At 42.0% G+C, this 8,763-nt stretch overlaps 1 long non-coding RNA gene and 1 pseudogene across 1 annotated transcript; one reads left to right on the top strand and one right to left on the bottom strand.

Annotated features, from left to right (window-relative positions):
• Nucleotides 1–2,346, bottom strand: LOC129194245 (uncharacterized). The gene is made up of 3 exons (XR_008573722.1): nucleotides 2,229–2,346; nucleotides 217–282; nucleotides 1–122 (listed from the first exon to the last, which is right to left on the bottom strand). It is a non-coding gene; the product is annotated as an uncharacterized LOC129194245 (long non-coding RNA).
• Nucleotides 2,347–4,160: 1,814 nt separating this feature from the next.
• Nucleotides 4,161–6,543, top strand: LOC129178944 (THAP domain-containing protein 6-like; annotated as a pseudogene).
• Nucleotides 6,544–8,763: the final 2,220 nt, after the last annotated feature.

Raw genomic sequence — 8,763 nt, 5'->3', positions numbered from 1 at the left:
GCCAACCCATACAACATTCCGTTTGCTACCTTCAAGCTATCTCATCGTCCTCCTGTATTCTCCTGCACCTCTGGAGCCGCATATTCCCCTCGTCCGGGTAGAGTCCAGCTGTCCCTGCCTCCCTAGCCAGAGGACGATTTACATTGTCAGTACTTACCCTGGTGTGCAGCCAGCTGCTGCCGCCAGCGCCTTTAGTTATACATTTTTGTTACTCACCGCTGCTTGAACGTGTCTCTGGAGACATTAAAAGAACTGTGAACTTGCTCCATCTGCCTCGGCATTCTGCAAATCATACGTAATTGTCATACCAATGTAAAAATAAGTTAACCACTGTTAATATTAAAATGTGAAAATAATACAATAGCCAATTTATAATTTTTAAGCCATTTTTAAGACAATAGACAAAGGCGACACGCCATTTTCTGGCATTGTTAATTGCCATATAAGTGTAAAAATAAGTTAAATATTGTTCATATGAAAACCTAAAAACAATATAACGTTCTTTGTTGCTTTAGTTCTGTTTTATTTTTTACTTTTATTTTATATTTTCTTTCTACAATGTGCCGTTCACAGGCCCATAAAAAATGCGGTCCACAAATGGCCCGCCGGCCTCACTTTGAACATCCTGGTTTACATATTTCACAGGGAGGGTGAAGTGTTACCAAATGAGTGTGTCCATGCTGTGTTTTTTTTATCAGTACCCCCGCTTTAGTCAAGCCAAGGCTTCCACAGCGTTGCGGTTTGTGTGTGTGTGGACCTGCGGAGATGCGCTCCTCACATGACGAAAGAAACACTCCCTGGATTTTTCTTTTAATGCGTGCCACGTGGGAATTCGGACAACATTCGAACAACACTAAAAAAAGCATAAAACAGGCAAGAGCTACCAGCATTTCTGTGTTCATTTCAATTGACCACTTAAAATGCTGATTGGTTAGGTCACCTGACGCCAGGTATGCTTTCAGTGTCTTACCCTCTGCAAGCTAACAGGCAAGTGTGAAAAATATGAGCCGTTGATGTGTAACTTTGCTTCTGTTTGTCTTCCACTCCAGCAGCCGTTGTAACAAAATATCCGGACCAAACCGAAGCCCAGTTGGAGGAGCAAATAGGGCTTTCACTTACGTTCGCCCCACACAGATGGGAAATTATTTTAAATCTTCTATCGAGTCGGTCAATCAGTGAATGTTCAAAGTAATTTAATGAATTTTTCAATCACTTGTGATGATCAGAAATTCATGACCGGTAGTAGCGCAATTTGTCATGCTTTTATGAACTTGTGCTGAAACCTGTTCTTGGTTTTAGGTCAGCTGGGAATGAATGAGGCCGCACAAAGCAATTTACACACTTTTTTTTGACACATCTTTTTTTTTTTTTTTACACTTTTTCACCTTTTTTATTATTTGTATTTTGTTACATGCACAGTCATGGAAAAAATTATTAGACCACCATCGTTTCTTCAGTTCCTAGTTCATTTTAAGGCCTTTCTTTGGACAAATATAACAATGACAACAAAAATAGCTCATAAGATTTACATATTTTGGCCGAACAATGCTATCATATAAGACCTTAAGCGGTTTTGGTTATTATCAAGAAATCCATGGAAGTTGCTAGATATCAGCTCTTAAATTTAATTCTTATGAGCTATATTTGTTATCATCATTATATTTGTCCAAACAAATGTACCTTTAGTTTTACCAGGCATTAAAATGTATCAACAAACTGAAGAAACAAGGGTGGCCTAATATTATTCGTAATAGCCTTTCATTTCATTATCTATTGTTATTTGTATTTTTGGATTTTTTTTTAATAAAATAAATGTTTGTAATGCCACATTTGCCTCTTCTTTTCCTTCCTTACTGTCAGTATGCATGTGCAAGTACAAGTAATAGTATATATATATATGTGTGTGTGTGTATACTGTAGTGTATATACAGTATTATATATATATATATATATATATATATATATATATATATATATATATATATATATATATATATATATATATATATATATATATATATATATATATATGTGTGTGTGTGTGTGAATAATATAATCCATGGTTTGGGGAGCGTTTGGGGAACCAACTTGTACCCAACACATAACGTTCAAAAACCTGCAGCAAACATGCTAAGTTTTCATAACGTTTTGGATACATTCAAATAACCAAAAATGGCTAGCCAGGAAACTGTTTGTTTGTTATGGTAGCACTGTACATTTGAACTCACCTTCAAATCTTCCGACATTAGCCAATGATACATCAGTTCAGTGTGAGCAGCAGTGTGCGTGATTTCCCAGCATGCTTTGCATCCTCTATTCGACAACACTGCTTTGGATTGAAAATGTCAAACAATGACGATGGTACGTATATATTATATATTGCAAAGAGCAACATAACTATCAGTGTCTAAATTTTATATACTTGTGTAAAAACTAGGTCATTTTAGCACCCTAACATAAAAGTGTGGCATGGTGGAGTGGAAATATATGTGCGTGAACCTGACGCTTCCCTACCGTGGGAGGAAGCTCATTGTGGAGGTCACATGCAGAGTGCTCGTCACTCCACCAATCACCTCGGGGAAGGTCTGAGACAAGAGCCAATCGTTGCCCTTGCAGGGTATCACCTGATGCTGGTGAGCGAGCCAACAGAAAACATGGTTCACGGTGTGTTCGTAGCAGGAGAAGCTAGATGGCGCTAATTCTCGGTGTCACTAGTGGATGTGACGCACTCGAACTTGAAACGACTCGCGGCTGGCAATTGAGTTCGATGGATGAGCTGGAGCACGACTCCAGAACCCAATTCAGACTACTCTCCTCCCACTTTTAGGACTCCATGTGATTGTTATAAAATTGTTATAAAATTATATGTGTTATATTAAGTATATTGTATGAAATTATATTGTATAAAATTTGTATTAAATTATTTTTATAAAGTGGCATTGCTGGTCTGACATGCACGTTACAGGTTAGTGAATTTAAAAATCTCGACATTACTTTGACGCACCAGGTAATTCTCTCACTTTGCTCAGGATACATGACTGATCTCAATATTGTAATGGACGAACTGTCCACTTCATTAAGGGATGCAGAATCCAAAACAGCTACCATAGGAGGCCAGTTACATGGAGTTTACTTTGAGAACAATGACAGAAGGCCTTCATGTGCTTGCAAATGAATCCGTGAAGCCAAGGCTGAATTAACACTCTTACAATGTTGACTTTCCTGCCAGTAATTTTAAGTAGAGGCAGGAAGTAATAATATTGTTGTCGTTATATTAAAGTTGAACCAATTAAGTACGCTTTAAACAGGTTTTAAAATAAAGTGCGTTCATTTGGGCTGTTCCAGTCCTGTTACTGTTCATTTTCTGAAAGCTTTAAGATTTTTTACTTGAAAGATCGAATTTGTTTAAGTTCATTTCTATGAAACAGGTCTGTAATATTTAGGCTGAAATGTTTGAAATACAAATAATTAGGACGACATCTAGTACAAATGGCAATTAAAAAAAAAATCAGCATGAGGCTTAGAAGGGGTCCCTGGAAAATGTTATCTCCTGTCAAGAACGCGTGGTCCCAAAAGGTTTGAGGAACCCCTGGTATAGGTAATACTTCATCATAAGTAGGTAATACTAACGCTACTGTACAGTTTGAGGGAAAAAAAAACAGTATTAAACGTGATCCCTGGAGGGCGACAAAGTTCCAACATAACAATATTTGCTTTGAGGAAAACAGGAAACGCATTGCTTTCTGACTGGGGAAAAAGTGAATAAACCTATACGTAAATATTGTGTTTTCCTTTCGTTTCTATTTTTTCATTTGATAAAATAAATATTAATTGTTAAATTATTGAATACGTGCATAAATTATATGATACATATTTGTTTTGTACTTTAGGTAGAAAAACAGTGGGTATTCAGAGATTAAGCCCCGTTCTGTCAATGCGCCTGTTGCACTCTTGCATAACTGTTAGTGGTGACGAAGTTGCCTCGGTGATACCAAGCTCTGCTCCACTTAGCGTCTTCGCTCTTTGGTGGTCAACCAAGGTAACAACCGCTAAGAGCGGTGCACTTTCTGCGATGTGTCCGGGGACTTTCCCCTGAGCAGTGGGAAGAGAAACCAGGTTCTCCGTATGTAGCTCAGAGTGCAAGCCTTCTGAATACCCGGATGTATGGCAGGCAAACGGCCGCATTAGTAGCGCGACGAAGGAACAGCGTATTTAATCAGGGTGTTCCAACATCAGTTGGTTTGTATCGCTATGATATTAACGAAAAGCGCAAGATAAAATGTATACATATTCATATGAAAAAGTCTTTAGTTCATAAACTTGGAATAAACGTGTTAAAAGGACGTGGCTAAAAGCCGAAATGAATTGTGGGAAATGTGGAAGCCAGCGAATCATATTTTGCTTTCGTTCGTCAACAAGCACCTTTAAAATCCAACACGTCACCTTGTACACACCAGTTGAAGTAAAAAAAAATGCTGTTACGCTTTCAAAGTGGATAACAAAAGCAATTAAAAGGGGAGATGAGGGCGCCATCGTGTTTTCAATTGTTAATTCCCAGTGTGCATTATGATTATAACATTCACTGCTCTGCCACATGGGTTCATCTTTGAATTTATTATGCTCATGGTAGTACATATTTTCATAAAAACATATACAGTACAGCTAATAATAACAACGAACACACACAGACGCACATCACTTTGTATTTGACAACCCAGTTTACACATCCATAGTCAGAAAGGGGGACAACACTCTTACATTACCAGAACATAAACTATGAATTAGCGCGGTCAAGCCTTCAAACAACAAAGTCGTCGTTCTTATTTTATTCATTTATTTTAGTCACATTGTTGTTACTTGCTTGGCAAACTTTTAGTTTGGTTGTTGTCATTTGTCAAGGTTTCCTAAAGATACTGCTCGGAGGAAACAGTGGGAAGTAGCCCTCCGGAGGGAGTTCGTCCTCCATGCTCTGCAGTGAGCATTTCAAGCCTGAGGACTTTGACAGAACAGGACAGACAGTCAGGATCAGAGATGGCGTTGTCCCTTCTGTCTGCGTTTTCCCAGCTCACCTCCAGAGGGCATGTGTATCACCATAGGCTGTAAGGTTTAAATAAATGAATGTGGAGGAATCAATTATGTATTTAGTAATACACTGTGATGAAATTAAAATAATGTATCCTTCACTTTATCCAGATGCTACAAGGACAACTGAGACATCAAAGAAGGCTCAACAGAGTCTGGCAATGGACTGTTACCAGCTTTCCCAAGACGCTGGTGAACCGCTTCCTGTCCCCAGTGTGGTGAGTACCCAGCAGACATGACTCAAATAGTTATGAGCATCATGGTCCTTGTTATGTTCAAATATCTTGTCATCTCCCACTTTGCCACTATTTTCAGACGTACTCACACACAGCATGCACACATGAAACATCTCAGTCATGAATGTGTATCCCTGACACACGAACACACACAGACGCACATCACTTTGTACTAGCAAAGATGTGGCTGACTGTGACTGGGTGATTGAGTAAGTGTAATGTATGCATGAGTTATATTATGTTCATCCTTTGTTTCTACTTGGACCACTCCTATGTCCCGCCTTCATCACCTGATGATCTGAGGGGCAGACTTAATGATGCCTTGGTTAGGGTGTAGGGATAGAGAAAGGAGGGCAAAGAACACGGTGTGCAGTCTCCTGAAGGATCTCAGAGGGAAGAAACTCATCACTGAAGAGCTGAAAGACAAGCTTGATTCATACTCGGATAAAATAAAATTTAAAAAAATGCAGAAAATCTAAATGGAGTTAAACTGAGTTGAATTAGATTTTGCCATCTTTTTTTAGCCGTCCTTGTTATTTCAGTATTTAATAATTAGCTTATGCAGATTTAATTTCAGATCTTCCAGTACACCTCCTCTCCAAAAACAGCAGTGAATACACCCAAGACCAGAGGGAGTTTGCCATCACTCTCCACTTACACGGTCCAAAGGCCTACACATACCTGAGAGAGTCTCTCAGTATTAATCTCCCACATCCACATACCTTGCACAGGTATCATCCGTGTTATTTTGTTTTCTACGTAAGCTGTGCATATTTGATCCTTTTATGACTCATAGTGAACTGCAGCAATAGCTACACTTACACCACACTCTTTGTTAACATTACCATGAATAAATAATGATCAAACAATGAATATAGAGCCTTAAGGAGATCCCCTCTCTCTCACTTTAATATTTTGCCAATAGGTAATTGCCAATATGGCTTCCAGTGATTAGTGATCACTGACGAGCCTCAAAATCCCTGATCAGGGCATCCGTGTTAAATAACTGTGTTTTCTTCTTGCCAAATTGGATCAGTTCTGTGGACGCCAAGCCTGGCCTCAATATGGCAATGTTGGACATGCTGAAAGAGAAAAAAGAGCACGATCCAGTGAAATATGAATGTGTGTGTCTGATGTTAGATGCCATGTCAGTTAAAATACATGTCCAGTACAACCCTGAAACCCAGGAAATGTCTGGATACGTTGGCATGGGGGATGGTGTGAATGAGACCGACATTGCCACTGAGCCTCTTGTCTTTATGGTGGTCGGCCATTGGAAGGCTCCAGTTGCGTACTTCCTGACCCAGTCCCTGTCCCCAGAGACATAGGAGGTACTACTTGTGTACGCACTGGAGGAGCTGCATAAGCATGGCATAAGAGTTGTCTGTGTCACAATGAATGGGCATGCCTCCAAAGTAAGCATGTGCAACACACTTGCATGCCAACGAAAGGGAAACCCTGTTAACCCCCGAAAAACTTCTTTTCAACATCCAGTGACTGGTGAAAGGGTGTTCGCGATGATGGATGCTTGTCATATGTTGAAGTTGGCACGGAATATACTACGAGCATACAGTCCAAAGGGCTTAAAGACTGTTTTTAAATTCATAGAATACTTCTTTCAATACATTGTACATATTTCCTCCATCTTCCTATTTTCTCCTGGACAACTTTTCAGGCTCACAAATCATTTCTTGCTTTAAACCCTGAAGATAACCGATAAGCATGTGAATTTTGATTCACAGAAGATGAAGGTGTCGCTGGCTGCACAGACCCTGAGTCACACTGTGAAGCAGCCGCTGAATTCATTGAGATAATACTAAAAACACCTTTAGTCACATATGTGAAAACAAGGGCTGTAAGATTGTTGCTAAAATGTGTATTATGGTTTTTCTTCTTAAAAATTGAGGTGATGATCATTTAAAAAAAGGAATCTGACTCACAGGAGACTCCCTCTCGTATTCCTGACTGCCTTTGTCCTGCTTGATCTGCACAATTAGCTGTGTCTAGTTATTATAGGCACAGGCACTTACTTTCTGTTAAAGCAGACTGTTTTATTTTAGATAACTGACAGGCTCTTCGACATCTTCAACAGCCGCAACCCCTAAGCCAAAGGGTCAGAAGCCTAGCTTGATTTTCTGAACTCGGCTGAGACTCGGCTGGGACTACCTGATGAGCTTGGTCACGAATAATGGCACACCCCTTCACCGGTCAAAGAGATTTTAAGAAATAGCCTAACATTTGTTCGCATGAAAAGTTCATATTGTTACGGTGTGGCGTGTGTTTGTTTGGACCCCAGATGCAGAGGCGAGGAGAGGCGCAGGTTTTTGCCAGAGTCTTTAATGGACGAAACTTGAACCAAAAGCGATGGTGAAAAAACGTACCATGAGAAACAAAGACACAATTTACCCTGGCTGAGGCAGGTAGCTGCTGGAGGCAAAAAGTAATCGGCGAGAACAAAGCTCGGGCGTTTGGTGTAGCAGCAGGTTCAATAATCCGACGCCTCACAGCTGGCAGCACAGGGCCTAAGTAGGTCGGTGTCAATTGGAGTCAGGTGCGTCCAGCAGCTCCGCCTCCCGCTGGGAGTGTGGGGTCTGAAGAGAGAGGGAAAACAAGGAGAAGGCAGGAACCAAGCGAGGACATGGAATGTAACAGTATCCCCCCCCTACCAATGGGCGCCGCCTGGCGGCCTACCTGGCTTCTCCGGGAAACGGCTGTAAAAGTCTGCCAAGAGAGTGGGGTCTAAGATAAGGGCGCGAGCGATCCAGGAGCGGTCCTCGGGACCATACCCCTCCCAGTCTACCAGGTACTGAAAACCCCTGCCCCTTCTTCTCACGTCTAAAATGGCCTTGACCGTGAATGCTGGGTGACCATCGGCAAGCCTGGGAGGAGGGGGAGGCACCTCGGGAGGGCTCAGGTCGCTGGAAGTGACCGGTTTGAGGAGGGAGACGTGGAACGCCGGGTGGATCCTGAGGGAGTCCGGGAGGCGAAGCACAACGGAGGAGGGATTGATGATACGTTCGATGGTGTATGGGCCAATGTACCTGGGCTGTAACTTCTTAGAATCCGTGTGGAGAGGAAGGTCTCGGGAGGACAGCCAGACCCTTTGTCCAGGTTTATAATCCGGAGCGACTGTGCGATGCCGGTTGGCCAGGCGTTGATTCCGTTCCGACGTTCGTGCCAACGCTGCCCTGGTGTTGCGCCATGCCTGGCGAGCACGCCGTAGGTGGGACGACACAGAGGGAACTGCAGAAACCGACTCCAACGAGGGGAAGGCCGGAGGCTGATATCCATAGGCCCCATGGAATGGGGAGAGGCCGGTGGCAGAACAAACCAGGGTGTTACGGGCGTACTCTATCCAGGGTAGGTGGAGGGCCCAGGAGGCGGGTTGTTGATGGCACACACATCGGATGGCGGCCTCCAAGTCCTGATTGGCCCGCTCCGTCTG

Source organism: Dunckerocampus dactyliophorus, chromosome 1 (assembly GCF_027744805.1).
Source record: "Dunckerocampus dactyliophorus isolate RoL2022-P2 chromosome 1, RoL_Ddac_1.1, whole genome shotgun sequence".
Lineage (NCBI taxonomy): Eukaryota > Metazoa > Chordata > Actinopteri > Syngnathiformes > Syngnathidae > Dunckerocampus > Dunckerocampus dactyliophorus.
The sequence above is the reverse complement of the archived record's forward strand: the minus strand, read 5'-3'. Positions and strand labels throughout refer to the sequence as shown.